General features: G+C 45.3%; 1 protein-coding gene across 2 annotated transcripts in view; it reads right to left on the bottom strand.

The window, feature by feature from the left end:
• The window catches only part of OS9 (OS9 endoplasmic reticulum lectin), a 146,676-nt gene that overhangs the window by 33,403 nt on the left and 92,477 nt on the right, over window positions 1-20,796 (bottom strand). The window lies entirely within an intron of this gene.

The following is a 20,796-nucleotide window of genomic DNA, read 5'->3' as shown; positions in this document are numbered from 1 at the left end:
TTCTGTCCACTCCAGGAAGAATGCTAAGGCTCACTTGTAGTCCAAACTGTGCAGTGCTCATTTGCCTTGGTGTGAATGGGGCCTAGGAACAAAGATTGGCTGGACAAATACTGGTTAAGATGGAAACCAGTCACCACCTTAGGCAGGAACTTAGGGTGCGTACCCAAGACCACCTTGTCATGATATAACTTAACATAAGGTAGATAAGTCACTAAGGCCTGGAGCTCACTGACCCTGCGCGCTGAAGTGACTGCCACCAAAAGTATGACCTTCAGGGTCAGGGACACCAGGTCACAGGTGCGCAGAGACTCAAAAGGAGCTTTCATCAGTTGAGCCACCACCACATTGAGATCTCAAGATACAGCAGAAAGGCCCTGACTTGAGCCATGTCTAGTAAGCTCTGGTGAAGTCCAATTGAGATGACTGACTGAGATGGGACTTTGGGTAGTTGAGAGCGAAACCTAGTGACTCCAACAACGGAATGGTCAAGCGCATGGATATGCTAGTCCCTGCCTGAGATGTGTTCTTGACCAGCCAATCGTCCAGATATGGGAAAACATGCACTCCCAGTCTGCAGAGGTGCACCACCACCATGGACAGGCATTTTGCGAAGATCTTTGAGGTGGATGAGAGCCTGAATACAAACATCCAGTTCTGGAAGTGCTGTTTTCCCACCACACATCAGAGATACTTCCTGTGACCTCGGAAGATCTCAATATGGGTGTATAAATCCTTTAGGTTGAGGGAACATAGCCAGTCCCTTTTTGCAAAAAGGGGGTTCAAGGTGCCCAGGGAAACCATCTTCAACTTTCCTTTTCTTAGAAACTTGTTCAAGGCCCTCAGGTCTAGGATGGGACGGAGTCCCCCTGCTTTCTTTGGAATCAGGAAGTACATGGAGTAGAATCCCCACCCTCTCTGCCCTGGTGGTATGGGCTTGACTGCTCTGGCAATTAAGATGGAGGATATCTCTGCTTGTAGCACCTCCTGATGCACTACCGACCCACAAAATGGACACAATGGAAAATTTGGTGGGACACCCAATAGATTTAATTGGTACCCTTGGCAGATGGACAAAACCCACAGGTTCAAGGTTACACTGGGCCACCACTTCACAAAAAAAATGCAGCCTGCTGGAGGGTCCATTGTCCTAGGTATGGGCAACTGATTTACGCTCCCTATGGCCCAGTCGAAACTCTGTCCCTGGAGTGGACTGAGGAACCAACTGGGGCTTGGGAGCTCTCTGCTGCCTAGAATGGCCATGGGAGATCAAATGTACGGCACAAAGGAGATGGAGTATAGTACTTTCTTTGGCAAAAGAAAGATTTCCTGGGCTCCAGCCTTGACAGCCTCCTGGATGAGGATAAGTCTGGAGTGCTGGCAGAGAGTTGTTGAAGGGTTTCATGATGGACTGGAGTTGGGCCACAGCATCCTACCAGGTACCCTGGCAGGCACCAGTGCCTGCCAGGATCACCTTGCTGGTGGCTGAAAGGAATCAGTAAGTTTTTGCTTGGGACATTGTCTTTTTTAAAAGTATTAGGGCAAAGTTAACTATTTGGGAATATTATTTAGTGTGTTTGCGTGTTTGTGCCTTTAATAGTTTGAAAGGCAGTGAATAAACACGTTAGCTGTTTGTATTTTTAAACAGTCAGTCAATAAGGTAGCTAGTAAGCAGTAGGTAGTGTGTTTATTTTTAAAAGTCTGCAGAACTGAGTGTTCTGCAGACTTTTAAATAACTGAGTGTTTGTATTTAATACAAACTGTGTGTTTGTATTGAAAAAAAAACCCCAAAAAGTAGCCAGAAGCTAGGAGCAGTGTATACCTAAGTAAAAAAGTTGAATAGTTCAGCTCAGTTACTCACCTTGGAAAGGTGTTGAGGTAGTGTGATTGGGTTTGAATAGGGACCAACATTTGTTAATCAAGAGAGCAGTGAGTCACTCTGGCTGACTAACTGAAGTTAGACTGACTATTTTCCAACCTTCCCACCCCTCGCCCTCCCACCCCTAGCTCATCCCTTAATTTATAGGCAGGTGCCACTTTCACAAAAAAAAACAAACCAAAAAAACCATCAACAAAAACTTTGAGAATCCGATCAGACCCCAGTAGGCCACTACCAGACACATAGTGAATTCACTAATACATTTAAAGGACGTTAGACACATTTCTACTCCCATAGCAACCTAAAACTTAACTAGGAACTGATCAAAATTGAGATGAAGGCAGCAGTCCAGCAATAAGAGGGGAACTTCCCAGTCTTTTGCATAGTGTCACATGTATAATTTTTTACCCACCGGTGAGAAGTTGTACATGTGCATGTGATGCAAAGAGCTCCTGGCTCTCAGAGAACAAGTCCGATCTCTGGAGGCTAGAGTGGCAGACCTGGAGGAGTTGAGGCAGACAGAGGTATATAGATGAGACCTTCAGGGACATAGTAGTCAAGTCCCAACTTCAGACTGGCAGCCCTGGTGCTGCCTCGGAGGAAGAAGGTTTCATGATGGAAGAGCACCAACCAGGTGCAGCAGGAAAGGATCCTGTAGCAAAGACCTGCTCTGCAGGTGATGCATTGTCCTTTCGCACTGAGGATATCTCCCCAAGGCCTACTGCCCAGGAGGGAAGGGTTAGGTCGGCCGTCATAGTTGGTGATTCGATTATTAGGAATGTAGATAGCTGGTGGGCGTGAGGATCGCCTGGTAACATGCCTACCTGGTGCGAAGGTGGCGGACCTCACGCGTCACCCTAGATAGGATTTTAGACAGTGCTGGGGAGGAGCCGGCTGTCGTGGTACATGTGGGCACCAACGACATAGGAAAATGTGGGAGGGAGGTTCTGGAAGCCAAATTTAGGCTCTTAGGTAGAAATCAAATCCAGAACCTCCAGGGTAGCATTCTCTGAAATGCTCCCTGTTCCACGCGCAGATCACCAGAGGCAGACAGAGCTCCGGAGTCTCAATGCATGGATGAGACGATGGTGCAAGGAAGAGGGATTCAGTTTTGTTAGGAACTGGGGAACCTTTTGGGGAAGGGGGGGAGTCTCTTCCGAAGGGATGGGCTCCACCTTAACCAAGGTGGAACCAGACTGCTGGCGCTAACCTTTAAAAAGGAGATAGAGCAGCTTTTAAACTAGAACAAAGGGGAAAGCTGACAGTCGCTCAGCAGCGCATGGTTCGGAAAGATGAATTAGAATTAGGGCATCCGGACAGTGAGGTTCCAATAATTAGAAAAATAGTCCAAGTGCCTGTAACTAAAAACTAACCTGAGCTAAAAATTTCTAACTTATCCCTATCAATTAAAAAGCAGAATGAAAATACAAACAAAAAACAAACTTTGAAATGTTTGTATGCTAATGCCAGTAGTAAGATGGGAGAATTAGAATGTATAGCAGTAAATGATGACATAGACTTAATTGGCATCTCAGAGACATGGTGGAAAGAGGATAACCAATGGGACAGTGCTATACCGGGGTACAAATTATATCGCAATGACAGAGAGGAGCACCTGGGAGGAGGTGTGGCGCTTTATGTCCGGGATGGCATAGAGTCCAACAGGATAAACATCCTGCATGAGACTAAATACAAAATTGAATCTTTATGGGTAGAAATTCCTTGTGTGTCGGGGAAGCCTATAGTGATAGGGGTATACTACCGTCCACCTGGTCAAGATGGTGAGACGGACAGTGAAATGCTAAGAGAAATTAGGGAAGCTAACCAAATTGGTAGTGCATTAATAATGGGAGACTTCAATTACCCCAATATTGACTGGATAAATGTATCATCGGGACACGCTAGAGAGATAACGTTCCTGGATGGAATAAATGATAGCTTTATGGAGCAATTGTTCAGGAACCGACGAGAGAGGGAGCAATTTTAGATCTAATTCTCAGTGGAGCACAGGACTTGGTGAGAGAGGTAACGGTGGTGGGGCCACTTGGCAATAGTGATCATACTATGATCAAATTTGATTTAATGACTGCAAGAGGAACAGTGTGCAAATCCAAGGCTGTCTTGCTAAATTTTCAAAAGGGAAACTTTGATAAAATGAGAAAAATTGTTAGAAAAAAAACTGAAAGGAGCAGCTACAAAAGTAAAAAATGTCCAAGAGGCGTGGTTATTGTTAAAAAATATCATTCTAGAAGCACAGTCTAGATCAGAGCTTTCCAAACTTTTCATGTTGGTGAGACACTTTTTAGACAAACATAATTTCGGGACACAGTAATGCAGTCTACTAGCAAACCAGAGGTTAAAGGTTAAACGAACAAAATGTATTTCGACAATTTATGTATGTTTCCTTAAATATATACATAATAAAATGTTTCAAGACACAACCTATCTTGTGAAAACCTTTCATTTATATTAAAAACATAATATTCCAAGATTAATGTTATTGTTATAATTTATGAGTAACAATAATAAAACAAAGTTAGTGTTATTCAATTTACCTCTTTAATGAGATATATGAGCTTGATGGGATGAACACAGCTTTTGAATATTTGGTGTTAATAAGAAAGTCCAAAGGGTCTTCTGCGTAATTTTAAAAAGCTGGCCAGTGTCACACTATATAATTATTTGATAGCTTCATTCAACTAATTCTATATGGCTATGAGAGTGAAGTCTGGAATTTATAGGAAGGGACAGAATGTCAATACAAATCCTGCACCTCCAGTTCTGAAACTCTGTGCATCCACTGAAATTCCCCCAAACAATGGAGCTTGAATGTTTCCCTTACAGCTCATCATACTAAAAGATATTTTCAAATTCTGGTGTCACCTCACAGTAACAGCAGCACAAACACCTTCCACTGCCAGGCACATTGTGAACGAAAATAAAACCTCGCAAAAAAAAGACACTCAAAATCTATACTGCAATCCCATTGTAACATAACAGTAATAACACCAAGGACTCAAACAACAATAACCCTAACTGTGAAAAAGCAAGGGTAAATATTATACTGGGTCCTAGAATACCAATACACCACCTACTGAGGAAACAAAACAAACCAGATTGCTATAGATCCCTATGCTAGCGAATTTCTCATCATGGTCACACACACAGAGCAGAAACAGACCCTCACCTGTTACAGAATACAAAATAAAGGAGCACAAATTAGACAAAAACTGAAATGGAAACCCCAAGAAGCCAGACTCTGTGTATTAATAATGGAAAAACAGAACCACCATTCCTCATAAAACAAATAAAATCAAGAAACATAAAGCATCCGTTATAATAGTAAAACCATACTAATAAAAGAATATTTTAAAACTACTGATAAATAGAATTTCTATTCATTAAAATCATACATTTTTTACAATTTCCCCAAACACCAATAAAATATTTCAAAACAGCACATATATCAAACACCCAATAATTAAAACTAATAAGGATTTTAAAAAGCCCCTGCTGTCCATACGTGGGAGCTCTTGATTTCCAGTCACCCTGATATTGTCAAGGATTAGGAGGTTATCCTCTCTCCCACATACATTTCCATTCTCTCTCACACATACACTGTCACATACATACACATTCATGCTCTTATACCCACCATAACCTCTCGCTCTCACAGACACTGACACACTCTCAAGCTCTAAGACAATCTCTCTCCCTCCACACACACACCCCCCACACAAACTCTTACTCCCCTGGATTTTCTCATACACACTCTCTCTGGCTCCCTCACATACACACAAACACACACACCCAGGCAAGTTCCCAAACATTCTCACACAAACACACACACCCAGGCAAGCTCCCAGTCATTCTCACACACACAGACCCCCAGGCAGGCACCAATTCATTCTCACACACACATACACCACACACAGGCAGGCACCTATTCTCTCACATACAAACCCCAGGAAGACACCCATACATTCTCATACACAGACACACCCTCAGGCAGGCACACACTAAAGGCAAACCCCCTCTCTCTTTTGCCAGCAACCTCGGAGCCTCTCTCATTCCTCTGCTGCCACTGTCACTGATGCCGCATGGCTATTGGGGAGGCGCTGATTGCTGCTATTGGCACTGAAGCCCATTCTGCTGCCTCCTCTGTGCAGGCCCCGTGAGTTTCCACTTCCTCCATGTTGATCTCGTACATTGTGAGATCTGCATAGAGAAAGTGCTACTCTTGCACATTACTAAAGATTACATGTGCCAATCAGTAAAACGTAATTTCTTTTTTTTTTACCTTTGCTGTCTGATCTTAGTTTTCTAATCGGTTGGTCACAGGCTTTTTTGTTCCACCTCCCCTTTCTTATTTTTTTGCCAATTCCTTTCACATTGTCTTTTTTTCTATTTCTTTTCTCTCCATCTATCTTCTTCCCTCAAATATTCAGTCAGGTTCTCATTCTCACATGCTTTCTCTCATACAATCATTCATACAGTCTCTCTTGCCCATGCTGTCTGACTCTCATACACCCAGGCTCTCTCTCACACCCACATGCTGTCTTGCTCAAGCACAGGCTCTCACTGTCACATGCTGTCTCACACACACACAGGCTCTCTCATGCTGTCTCTGCAAACATTCAGGTCCTCACTCCCACACAATCTCTCAACTAACCTCATACACGCACTCTACGGGCCCTCAGCCTCTCTCTTACCTCTGGGCCTCCTCTTCACGGGGCTCTGCAGCGGCCCTGATCTTCTCGGGCCGATCCGCGGTGGGGACCCTGCTATCGGGCCTCCTCCTCTTCTCGCCCGCTGCAACAACGCTGCTGCTCCTCTACACGTGGCTGACGCTCCTCCCCCTTTCTGCCCGTGCGGCTCCGGCAACATTTTTCTTCCGGGGCCGCATGGGCAGGAAGGAGGTGGAGCACCTGCACGTTTCGACGTGACCTTTTTCTTCTTCGGGCCGTGGTGAGGTGAGCTCCACCACAGCCATGCCGATTTTCCTGCTGTGTGTCTCCGGCACACAGCACAGCGATATTTCACTGCTCAGCCGCCAGTGGGATGAGCTCCACCGGCGGCTGCATTGGCTCCCACTTGCCGGTGTGTCACGTGCACCAGGCTTGCGCGACACACCGGCAAACTGCAGGCGACACACACTTTGGAAAGCTCTGATCTAGATGTATTCCACACATTAAGAAAGGTGGAAAGAAGGCAAAACGATTACCGGCATGGTTAAAAGGGGAGGTGAAAGAAGCTATTTTAGCCAAAAGATCTTCATTCAAAAATTGGAAGAAGGATCCAACAGAAGAAAATAGGATAAAGCATAAACGTTGGCAAGTTAATTGTAAGACATTGATAAGACAGGCTAAGAGAATTTGAAAAGAAGTTGGCTGTAGAGGCAAAAACTTACAGTAAAACCTTTTTTAAATATATCCGAAGCAGAAAGCCTGTGAGGGAGTCAGTTGGACCGTTAGATGATCGAGGGATTAAAGGGGCACTTAGAGAAGGATAAGGCCATTGTGGAAAGATTAAATGATTTCTTTGCTTCGGTGTTTACTGAAGAGGATGTTGGGGAGGTACCCGTAATGGAGGTGGTTTTCATGGGTAATGATTCAGATGGACTGAATCAAATCACAGTGAACCTAGAAGATGTGGTAGGCCTGATTGACAAACTGAAGAGTAGTAAATCATCTGGACCGGAAGGTATACACCCTAGAGTTCTGAAGGAACTAAAAAATGAAATTTCAGACCTATTAGTAAAAATTTGTAACCTATCATTAAAATCATCCATTGTACCTGAAGACTGGAGGATAGCAAATGTAACCCCAATATTTAAAAAGGGCTCCAGGGGCGATCCAGGAAACTACAGCCCGGTTAGCCTGACTTCAGTGCCAAGAAAAATAGTGGAAAGTGTTCTAAACATCAAAATCACAGAACATATAGAAAGACATGGTTTAATGGAACAAAGTCAGCATGGCTTTACCCAGGGCAAGTCTTGCCTCACAAATCTGCTTCACTTTTTTGAAGGAGTTAATAAACATGTGGATAAAGGTGAACTGGTCGATGTAGTATACTTGGATTTTCAGAAGGCGTTTGACAAAGTTCCTCATGAGAGGCTTCAAGGAAAAGTAAAAAGTCATGGGATAGGTGGCAATGTCCTTTTGTGGCTTGCAAACTGGCTAAAAGACAGGAAACAGAGAGTAGGATTAAATGGACAATTTTCTCAGTGGACAGTGGAGTGCTTCAGGGATCTGTATTGGGACCCTTACTTTTCAATATATTTATAAATGATCTGGAACGAAATAAGACGAGTGAGATAATCAAATTTGCAGATGAGACAAAATTGTTCAGAGTAGTTAAATCACAAGCAGATTGTGATAAATTGCAGGAAGACCTTGTGAGACACGAAAATTGGGCATCCAAATGGCAGATGAAATTTAGTGTGGATAAGTGCAAAGTGATGCATATAGGGAAAAATAACCCATGCTATAATTACACAATGTTGGGTTCCATATTAGGTGCTACAATCCAAAAAAGATCTCGGCGTCATAGTGGATAACACATTGAAATCGCCGGTTCAGTGTGCTGTGGCAGTCAAAAAAGCAAACAATGTTGGGAATTATTAGAAAGGGAATGGTGAATAAAACGGAAAACGTCATAATGCCTCTATCGCTCCATGGTGAGACCGCACCTTGAATACTGTGTACAATTCTGGTCGCCGCATCTCAAAAAAAGATATAATTGCGATGGAGAAGGTACAGAGAAGGGCAACCAAAATGAAAAGGGGAATGGAACAGCTCCCCTATGAGGAAAGACTAAAGAGGTTAGGACTTTTCAGCTTGGAGAAGAGACGGCTGAGGGGGGATATGATAGAGGTGTTTAAAATTATGAGAGGTCTATAACGGGTAGATGTGAATCGGTTATTTACTCTTTCGGATAGTAGAAAGGCTAGGGGGCAATCCATGAAGTTAGTTTTAAATGTGCCCCATGCTAATCAGAGAAAGTTCTTTTTTACTCAATGCACAATTAAACTCTGGAATTTGTTGCCAGAGGACGTGGTTAGTGCAGTTAGTATAGATGGGTTTAAAAAAGGACTGGATAAGTTCTTGGAGGAGAAGTCCATTACCTGCTATTAAGTTGACTTAGAAAATAGTCACTGCTATTACTAGCAACGGTAACATGGAATAGACTTAGTTTTTGGGTACTTGCCAGGTTCTTATGGCCTGGATTAGCCACTGTTGGAAACAGGATGCTGGGCTTGATAGACCCTTGGTCTGACCCAGTATTTTAATTTATTTTATTTATTTAGATTCTTTTATATACCGAAGTATAACAGGCTGCCTTCACTCCGGTTTACAATGTAACCAACATCATACATAAAACGCATTCATAACGAACATATTGAAACATGTATAGACAACTAGTAACAATTCATCATATGTCAGAAATGTGAGGATAGGTATAAGAGAGTAAGACTTACAAATTGGACTTGTAATGGGAGAGCAAGTATAATTAAGCATTTAAATACATAACTAAACTGAAAACACGCTTGGGTGTGTTAAGGAGACTTATACAAAAGGGAAAAGAGAAGTGGGAGGGAAAGGAGGAAAGGGTCCTAGGGGGCCATGGGAGGAAAGGATGTGCATGACAATTTGAATAGAGGGGTAAAGGAGAAAAGGTATGGGGGGTAGGAAGTAAGTAGAGCATGGTTAGAAGGGGAGGTAGGCAAGTAAAGCATGGTTAGCAGAGGAAGTAAGTCTGATCGGATGAGATTAGATTAACCAACTCCGTCTGTGAATGTTTGTTTAAATAACCATGTTTTAAGTTCTTTTTTGAAAGATTTGGAGTCTCTGATCGAACTTAGGTAGACTGGTAAAGAGTTCCATTCTTTTGGTCCAGCAATCGAAAATGCTCTATTCCTAGTGTTGGATAGTTTAGCAGAGGGAAGGGAGGGTATAACTAGTAGCAATTTGGCGGTGTTTCTTGTCGTGCGTGGAGTTTTGTGCAGTTGAATCATGTGGTCGAGGGCAGGGTTATCATCTATGTAGATTTCGTTGTGTAGAGTGGTTAAAATTTTGTATTTGATCCTTTGTAAAATCAGTAGCCAGTGAAGACTCCTCAGTACTGGGGTGATGTGTTCAGATTTCTTCTTGCCAGTAAGTACTCTGGCCGCGACAATTCTTTGGATTCTACTCTCCATTCTCTTTGTGGTATGCTTGTTTAAACAGCCATGTTTTTAGGCTCTTTTTGAATAGTTTGATGTCTTTTTGCAGTCTGATTTCTGATGGCATGGTGTTCCTTAATGTAGGCCCTGCTAATGATAGGGCTCTATCCCTTACTTGAGTTAGTCTTGCAGTTTTAACGGAGGGAATAGTTAGTAATGCCTTGTTTGCGGATCTCAGGTTCCTGTTGGGGACGTGTACTTTCAGTGCAGTGTTTAGCCATTCTGTTTTTTCAATATGGATTAATTTGTGTATGGTACATAGTGATTTGTATTGTATTCTCTGTTCAATGGGTAGCCAGTGTAGTTCAATTAGGGTGTCAGTGATATGGTCCCTTCTACTTTTTCCAGTCAGAATTCTCGCCGCTGTGTTTTGCAGTATCTGGAGTGGTCTAATTGTTGTGTATGGTAAACCCAGGAGTAGGGCATTACAATAGTCAGTGCTTGCAAAGATTAATGCTTGTAGCACAGATCGGAAGTTGTTTGTTGTTAGCATGGGTTTTAATCTCCTAAGAGTCATATGTTTGTTGTAGCCTTCTCTTATTTTGAAAGATATATGTTTCATATTCAGTTCAGTGTCAATTATCACTCCTAGGTTGCGTACTTTTTCAGCTAGTTCAATCTTTTGGCGGTTTTTGAGTGTTAATTAATTGAATATCATCAGCGTATATATAGTGCGTTATGCCCAGTCCAGCTAATAGGTGGCATAGTGGCAGCATGTATATGTTAAATAGTTTGGCGGATAGGGCCGACCCTTGTGGGACTCCTGTTTGAAGTTCTATTTTATTTGACATTGTATCTTTGATGTGTACTTGGAAGTATTTGTTATTTAGGTATGATTTGAACCATTTAATTGTATTATTGCTAAGTCCTATTTCTTCTAGTCTATTTAGCAGTATTTCATGGTTTACTGTATCGAATGCCGCTGATAGGTCTAGCATTACCAGTATATAATGTTTACCGCTGTCAAACCCTCTCATGATGTTGTCGGTTAGTGCCAGCAGGAGAGTTTCAGTGCTATAGTTTTTCCGAAATCCGTGTTGTGACAGGTATAAGATGTTATTGGTTTCTAAGTGTTCTGCTAATTGGTTTTGTACAGTTTTTTCTATTAGTTTTGCAAGTAGAGGTAGGTTTGATACCGGCCTATAGTTGCTAAGGTTAAGTGGATCACTGTTTTTTTTTTCTTTAAGATTGGTTTCACTGTTGCTCCTTTAAGCGTATCTGGCATGGTTCCTTCTGTTAAGGATAGATTAATGATATTGGTTAGAGTCGGAGAGACTGTGGAGGCTAATATTTTTAAGTCTATGGTTGGTATTGTGTTGGTATTTAGTGCTGATTGTTATAAAATATTACTTCCGTATGTGATAGGCCCCATGAATGCTTTTTTCTTAGAGGCAATACAACAATGGCTTTCCATTAGGATTCAACAGAACCTTCATCACACTTAGCAAAGGCAGGGAAAGCACAGTTGCTTACCTGTAACAGGTGTTCTCCTAGGACAGCAGGATGTTAATCCTCACATGTGGGTGAATACCAAGCTCCAGACTGTCCCCAAGACAAACAGCTACCAAACAAAATGCCAATGGGCACAACAACAACTATGTCACTGTAGGTCAGCAGAGGACAGTCTGGTCGCCACCAGAACCACAAAACAGGAAGAGTTGCATTCGTGTCTGGAACAGATTGCGCAGGATGGATTGCCCAAAGGCAATGTCCTGATGCCCATCCTTGTCCAGGCAGTAATGGGTCACAAACACGTGAAGGGAATTCCAGATAGCGACCTGGCAAATTTGACGTTGGGGGACTGCTTGCAAATGAGCCACCGACATTGCCATGGCCCGCACAAAGTGAGCCTTTCCTCTGCTGGCTAGTGGAAGGCCTGCTTGTGCATAGCAGAAGGCGCTGCAATCCTCCAGGCAGTTGCATAAGGTTTGTTTACCCACCGCCCCTCCCAGACTATTGGTATCGAAGGACACAAAGAGCTGAGTGGACTACCTGTGGCAGGCAATGCAATCTAAATAGAAAGCCAAGGCCCTCTTGCAGTCCAAGGTAGGAAGAGCCTATTCCCCTGGTGGGAGAGGTCCCTGGGAGCCAGTTGAGGTTGAGCTGATACCCCTGACAGATGATGGTAAGGACCCATCAGTCCGACGTGACAGCCTCCCAGTGATGGGCGAAGCCGAAGACCCACCCCCTCCCACCGGGGGATCCAGCATCAGGGATGCGCTCAACTGACTCTCGCTCCCCTCGCCGCCATTCAAAAGCTTGTGGTCGGGGCTTGCTGGGGTGCCGGCTGGGGCCTAGGCGCTCACTGTTGGCAAGGGCAGCCCCTGGAGCCAGTGCGTGACGTGCGAGCCCGAGAGACTAGAGGATAATACTTCCTCTGCCTGTAGAAGGGCTTCCGGAATCCCAGCCTGGAGGATTTCCTGGCCAAGGACAGGGCAATGGAGACACTTGCAGAGAGCTGTCAAAGGGTGACAATGGTCCGTCAATTGCACTACCGCATCCCAAACCTTATCCCCAAAGATGTTGTCAACCTGTGCAGGGGAGGTCAGCTAGCTTTTCCTATACCTCTGGACGGAGGTCGGAAGCTCTGAGTCAGGCCATTCTGTGGGCACCGATGCTGACCGCGGCTACTCGGGCTGCCATCTCAAAGACATCATAGGTGGATCGCACTTCATGCATGCCAGCTTCTAAACCCAGTAGGACAATGGCAGTGTGTGCTTCCTGTTTCTGTTGAGGTAAACCCTCTGTGAGGTCCTGAACCTGTTTCCAGAGGTTCCGGTTGTACTAGGTCATGTACAGCTGGTAGGTGGCAATATAGACAACCAGCACAGTGCCCTGGAAGACCTTCCTGCCCAAGGCATCGAGCTCCTTATGCTCTCACCGCGGTGGTGGTGGTGGAGGGGGGAGACGCAGAGGCATGAGTGCGGGAGTGCTGGGTCTTCTTTAGAGCGGACTCTACAACCACAGACTAGTGGGGAAGGTGCCGCTTCTCAAGCCCCATGGCTTGTTGCACCAAGTAGGTGGCATCAGCCTATTGACAGTGGAAACAGATCGGTTGCTCTCACATCCAGAGGAGGAAGTCCTTGAAGATGTCGTGGATGGGAACTGCCACAATCTCTTTAGGAGTGTCCATGAACTGGAGTACATCCAGCATCTTATGTCATGCATCCTCCTCTGTGAGCAACTGAAATGGAATGGCTTTTGCCATGGCCCTGACAAACCCCACAAAGAATAGATCCTCGGGGGGGGGGGGGGGGGGGTGACTGGCACCATTCCTCCTGGCGGGAAGGGCTCCAAGACTGGGTCGAAGTAGTTGGAGGATGACCCCATGTAATCATCTCCCCAAGGGTCGTAAGGTTCTTCCTCCTCACTGGGGCCAGCGCAGCGCGGGCGAGGCCCATGAGGTGTATCGGCCCTGGGTTCAGATGGCTTCATAGGCCTAGAGGGCCCCGTGGGAATCAACAGTTCACCTGGCATTAAGGGAACCGGAGGCCGTGGGAGGCCGGAAGGACCCGGCAAGGGCTCAGGGAACCGTGGCCTCGGGAACATGGTAACATAGTAATGACAGCAGAAAAAGACCAAAATGGTCCATCAAGTCTGCCCAGCAAGTTTCCAAAACAGTCACTGCTGCTCCGTGCCGGTTAAGCTTTTTTATTTACTCCCATCCTCTAGCCTTTTAGGGATCCACAGTGTTTATCCCATGCACCTTTGAAATCCTTCACAGCTTTAGTCATCTCCACTTCCTCCGGGAAGGGCATTCCAGGCATCCACCACTCTCGCAGGGAAGAAATATTTCATGACATTGGTTCTACGTCTTCCTACCTGGAGTTTCAAATCGTGATCCCTAGTTCTACTAAATTGTTTCCAATGGAAAAGGTTTGTTGACTACCATGGATCATTAAAACCTGTCAAGTATCTGAAGGTCTGTACCGTAAGAACCCTGCTCCTCCTCTCCTCCAGGGTATACATATTCAGGTTCTTCAAACTCTCCTCATAAGTCATTCGATGGAGACCACCCAGCATTTTGGTCGCCCTTCTCTGGACTGCCTCCATCCTGTCTGTCTCCTTTGAGATACGGTCTCCAGAACTAAACACAGTACTCCAGGTGAGGCCTCACCAAGGACCTGTACAAGGGTGCCGGCCATATCTTTCTCGGAGGAGGACCAGAGGATCGGGATCATTCCGGTGGAGCACCTTTGTGGCCGTTGGGGAATCGAAGGCCTCTCTGGCATCGGTTGTGTCGGTAGGGTGCCTAAAAGGATGTTCAGACGCTCCAGCAGAGGTGCTAGGATAGACTGCAGAGGCTCGAGCACCTGTAAGGGGGCCGGTGGCACGGGTGGCTCAACGCTCTGAAGCGCCTTGAGCATTGCGGATTGCACCCTCAGTCCAGCTCCTCCTGAAAGTCTGGTAAAGCCAGGACTGAGGGAGGGGGAGGAGTCACCAGCTCTTCCTCGGATCTCTGAGGTGGCACGGTGCCCAGCACAGATATTTGTGAGGAATGCCTGGGACTCCCGGGGGCATTGGAGGATGGGGCCGTGCGTCAATGGTGACTGGTGGTGATGCTTACAGGATCTCCCCGGTGCAGAGGACGTGGAGGACTCATGTCTGGGAGAGTGGTGAAAGCACCTCGGTTCTGTCACCGTCACCGCAATCCTTAGAAGGGGCGGCGAGAGGAAGCGTATTGAGGGGCTCCCCGTGACCTCTCAGCATCGAGGGCTCTGACGCAGGAATGGAGCAGACTTGGAAGAACTGAAAAGCTTCTCCATCTTCATGCCCGACGGCCTTTGGGGGTCATCTGGTCTCACAGACATCCATGGATGTCGTGTGAGGCCCCCAGGAGGGGATGCGAACCTCATGCAGATCTGTGATGGACATGGTCTGCGGGCACTGGGGGGGCACTGACGAAAACCGGTTGATGCCATGAAAAAGACACCCGGTGTGCGGTCGATGACCGGCAGTCTTAAAGAGGTGAGAAGTTGGGAATCAATCACGAAACGACAAAAGGAGGTAAAAACCTACCACACAGAGGAGCCACCAACCGTGAAAGGGGACCAGATGAGGAAAAAACAGGGAAAAGACCAGATACTGTCGAGAAAACAAGAAAATGGAAGAGCTTCACGAACTGTGAGGCAACTGCACCGCAGAAAAGAAGAGGCTGAAGGAGGGGACCTCACGTAGACGCGTGGATAGCAGCATGCTGGGCAAAGCTTCTAGAAACTTTGACAAAAAGATTTCTTTGCCGGGCTACATCGGCTGATGTAGGATTACCATCCTGCTTGTCCTAGGAGAAAGACCCTATTTTAGATTCATTTTACAAGCCACTCAAACTGTGATCTGAAAATGTTTGCTCAGATTATTGCTGAAAGACTGAGTATAATTATCCAGTCTCTGATCTCCCAAAATCAAGTGGGATTTGCAAAAAAAATAGATCTGCTGCAACACACCTACTAAAATTGATTACGGCAATGGGAAGGTGCAAATCTTCGGATACAGCTGCTTTAGCTGATGGGTTCGACTGAGAAGGCTTTCAATAGATACTCATGGGCCCATATGCTCTCAGCTTTGGAGAGGTTTGGTTTAAAGGGTCCAATATTACAATATATTAGCTTATATCAAAATCTGGTCTCATACTGGGCAAACAGTTTTAAAATTGGCAGATGTAGCTATTCACAAAGGAGACAGGGATGCCTCTTATCACCTATGCTTTATATTCTCTCAACTGACCCCCTTATTAGGAAAATAGCCACTGATGATCGAATTTCAGGGGTTTTAGAGGTGAAGGGAAAATTTAAAATTGCTGACTTCACGGATGATGTATAATGTTTTTGACAAATCCCAAGGAGGTTTTGTATTTTTGCTGGATTAAAAATCTATCAAGAAATCAGATGCCTTCGACATCACAGGAAATCTTAAATTCCTGTGAGTTTGAAATTTGACAGAGTGTTTGGTAAGTTATTCCAAATAGATGGGCCTGTTTCTTTCTTCCCAGCAACTGGGAAGAAAGTTTTCTGCTATGATGGGTGGATATCGAGATGAAGTATCTGGCCAAAAAAAAAGATGCAATTTCTTCTGCTAATGGAAATCTTTCCTTTTTTTTTTTTTTTTTTAACATTGTCAAGTCACTAACCACACCTGACTCCAGCCATCAATCTACTTATGACCTCCCTACCTGTAACAAGATTGTCAACTATTTTAAAAGCAAAATTGAAAACATACCCAAGGAATTTGCTCACTTACCTTACCCTACTTTTAGTAGCCCCTCTTCTGACTGCAATTGGTCAGTATTTACCCTGGTATCTGCATCAACTTTACTGTCCATGATACAAAAATAAACTAATTCACCACTAAATCCTTGCTATGGTTTTCTTTCTAAATCTATTGGGTCTATTACCTGTAATTTCTTCTGTAAACTGGTAAACCAATCCCTTGAATCAGGTATTTTTCTGGACAACCTAAAACAACCCCCAATTCTTCCAATACCCAAAAATAAAGCAAACAATCCCATGGACCTCAATAACCTTAGACCAATTGCTTCACTTCCCTCCGTAGCCAAACTCATAGAATCTGTTGTATTATTTCAATTATCACATTTTCTCACTGATCATGATATTCTTCACTCCAGTCAACATGGGTTCCGCAAAAGCCATTCAAATGAAACACTACTCCTTTCATCTTTTGATTCACTATTACGTGGCTTTAACTCCAACACACTGCCTTCAACACACTTGACCACCAAATCCTTTTATCCAGTTTATATTCTATAGGTATTTCTTCTACAGTTCTGAACTGGTTCTGAACTGGTTTTCGTCCTATCAGATCATACTTAAATTAATATTGGCAAATACTCTTCTAATCACCATATGATCTCTTCTGGTGTTCCACAAGGGTCTTCTCTTTCTCTTTAACATCTACTTACTCCCTCTTTGCCATATTCTCTCCTCTTTAAACATTCAATTTAAAATATATGCTGATGACATTCAGTTTTTAGTTCCTTTCAATATTTTCATGGTCTTCCCCTCTTTCAATGGTCACCATAACAGTCTTAAATTAAACCCTTCAAAAAAAGAAATTGTCTACCTAACATCTATTGTGAACCCCTCAAATGGCCCTCCGTCTCATCTTTTACTAAACGGCATTTCTATTCCCATCTTAAGTTATGTACATAGTCTAGGAGTATTGATAAACTCAAATCTTTCTCTAACACAACACATCTCTGCTATAGTTAAAAAATCAGTTTTCCAATTACACATGTTGAAGAGCCTCCTTCCTCTGCTTTTTAATCAAGACTTCCTTACGGTTCTTCAATCCCTGGTTTTCTCTGGACTCTATTATTGCAATGCACTATTTGGGTTTACCCGATTCAGCCATCCGTCCTCTTCAATTAATTCAAAATTCTGCCGTACATATATTATCTGGAACTCCAGAGAAAAATCACTTATCTCCAATACTCTACTCGTTACATTGGCTCCCCATCAAATTCAGAAACCTATATAAAATTCAGAAACCTATATAAAACCCTGTCATTCACTCAATCATACATAAACCAGTCTTCAACTTGGCTGTGTTCCAATTTACAAATCTACAAACCAACAAGACATTTAAGATCCTTAAATAAAAACCTATTAGACGTTCCATCGATCCACCTTGCAAGGCTGGACATTACTCAGAAAAGATTTTTCTGTTACAGGCCCATCTATTTGGAATAACTTACCAAACACTCTGTCAAATTTCAAACTCACAGGAATTTAAGAAATCAATAAAAATGTATCTTTTTCAATTGGCTTTTGACACTCATATCAGAACACACCAAATTTCTCTTGATTAATCTCTTTCCCACATTTCACATTTATGTTAACCGATAATATTTGTCTTGTCTCCTTTTCTTCATTCAAGCTGGATATTAATTTTAATTCATTACTTACTTTTAGTTGTATTTTATCTGTTTGTTTTATTTTTATATTATGAATTTTATATTATGTATTTTCCTGTATGAGAACCATTTTGACCAATTTTGTTTGTAAAAGCGGTATACCAACAATAAATAAATAAATAATCCCTACAAATACAGAGAAAATTTATGAAGCAAATGTGGGTCCCTTGAAGAGAAATTTCATAAGAATGCAGGGAAGTTCTACCACTGTCCCTGACAGGTAGAATACAACTGTTACAGATAAGCAACTCTTTCTCCCAGAACAAGCAGGATGGTAGTCCTCACAGATGGGTGAATACCAAGCTGCAGGCTACCCCCGGAACATATAGGGCCAACAGACACCCAAATAATGTGCAACAGGCACAACAGGAATGCTGGTGGCAACAGGAGACTGGGCTCTAGGCAGGGAGAGTTGGGTTCTCACACTTGGAACAGGTTACGGAGGACAAACTGGCCGAAGGCACTGTCCTGTCGACCATCCTTGTCCAGACAGTAATGAGCTGCGAAGGGAAATCCATGCAGCGGCGTTGCAGATTTCAGCAATAGGGACTGCATGGAAGAGGGCCACTGACGCTGCCATGGCCCTCACTGAGTCCGCTTTCACTCGGCCTCAGAGCTGAAGGCCCGCTAGCTCATAGCAATAAGTGATACAGTCTGCCAACCAATTGGACAGGGTCTGTTTGCCCACCGCAACCCAAGTCTATTCTTGTCAAAGGAGACAGAGTTGGGTGGAATGCTTATGGGCTGCAGTGCATTCCAGATAAAAAGCGAGAGCACGCTTGCAGTCCAAGGTGTGCAGAGCCTGTTCACCTTGTGTGTGGCCTCGGAAGAAAGGTGGGCAGCACAATAGACTGATTCAGGTGGAAGTTAGTCACCACCTTAGGCAGGAACTCAGGGTGAGTGCGCACCACTCTGTCATGGAAGAACCTCGTATAGGGCGGATAGGGCCTGCAGCTCACGGACCCTGTGAGCGGAAGTAATTGCCACCAGGAAGATACCTTCCAGGTGAGGTGTTTCAACTCACAGGAGCACAGAGGCTCAAACAGAGACCACATGAGCCATGCTAGCACTATGTTGAGGTCTCAGGACGCCACGGTGGAGGTTTCAGTTGAAGTAAACCTCTCATGAAGCACCCCACTAAGGGCTGCATCAAAATCGGAGCGTCACCCACTCCGCAGTGGTAGGCACCGATGGCATCAAGGTGGACTTGGATTGAAGTAGTCTGCAACCCCGACTCCGAGAGATGCCAGAAATAGTCCAGAAGCCAAGATGTGGGACAAGTGAAAGGGTTAAGACCCTGTTCTGCACACCAGACAGAGACCTCCTCCACTTCAATTGGTAGGACTTCCATGTGAAAGGCTTACGAGAAGCTACCAGGATTTGTGAGACATTGCAGGAAAGGTTGAGGGACTGCAACACTAGCCTTTTAATATCCAGGCTGTTGAGGGCCAACGACCAGAGGTTCGGATGGCGCAGCCTGCCCTGATCCTATGTGATGAGGTCGGGCGAGGTACCCAGGTGGATGGGCTCCTGGACCGGCAGGTTGCGGAGGATCGTAAACCAGACCTGTCACGGCCAATGCGGGGCCATGAGGATTATGGAGCCTCCGTTCTATTGGAGCTTCATGAGGGTCTTGCCTATGAGTGGAATCAGAGGGTATGAGAACAGGAGACTTGCACTCCAGGATTGGGCAAAGACATCCACAGCTGGCTCCCCGTCCTCTCTGCGCAGGGAGCAGAAGCGACTCACTTTGTGGTTCTGCGGGGACCAGATGTGAAGAGATGCACATCCGGCTGACCCCACCTGCGGAAGATCTTGTAAGCTACGGAGGAGTTGAGGGACCACTCGTGAGGGTAGAACATCTTACTGAGATGGTCCGCCACCACATTCTCCGTTCCTGTCAGGTATACTGCTCACAGGAGCATGGTTCGTGATAGGGCTCAGGCCCAAATCAGCACTGCTTCTTGACAAAGGAGATAGGAGCCTGTGCCCCCCTGTTGTCCTTTTCTATTATGACAACCTTGTGGGATAGGCGGTCTTGGAACTCAGATGGCATACTGCATTGCCCCGGAGTTCCAAGACGTTTATCTGGCACCTCGCTTCGGCCCGATGGATGCAGCACCGGCATCGAGGGCACAGAGGCAGATGCGGTGTGCTCAGGCACAGACATCCCCGATGGCCCTGGAACAGGCTCCGGCATCTGTGGATCCCATGCTGGGATCGGGCCGGACGTCCCTTCTTCCTCCTCCGAACCACCTGGTATGGGAATCGGGACATGTGGAGGCCTCGATGCCAGCGTGTCCGATGGAACAGGCTGAGTCTGCAGGGCACCGATGAGGGTGTCAAGGCGCTCGAAGAGCAGTGCTAACATGAGAACACCGGTTCCGAATGGAAGCCCCGAAGGGAATTCAGCCCTGCCTCTTGGACCACGCGGTCCAATTCCTCCCAAAAAGCCAGCATGGATAGCACGGCAGCTGGGGTAGGAGGCAGGCTAGGTGTTACTGTACACTCCACAATGATCTGTGGAAGGTCAGTACCCAGCACAGATATCTGGGGAACACCTTGGGTCCCGGGTCCAGAGGAGGATGGGGGCTCCTCTCCCTGGGCCCTCTTCGCAGGGGGCTCAGTGAAAGTCTATGCCACTGCGGTGTCTGTGCAGGCACCGGGCGGGGACGCACGTCGGTGCCAGTGACTGTTTCCCTCAGTGCTCGGTCCGGTCATTCCCCGGCACCAAGGACGATGACGCCAATGCCTTCGATGGTTTCG

This window comes from Rhinatrema bivittatum, chromosome 3 (genome assembly GCF_901001135.1).
Source record: "Rhinatrema bivittatum chromosome 3, aRhiBiv1.1, whole genome shotgun sequence".
Lineage (NCBI taxonomy): Eukaryota > Metazoa > Chordata > Amphibia > Gymnophiona > Rhinatrematidae > Rhinatrema > Rhinatrema bivittatum.
Note: the sequence above shows the minus strand (reverse complement) of the source record. Positions and strands in the feature narration are given on the sequence as shown.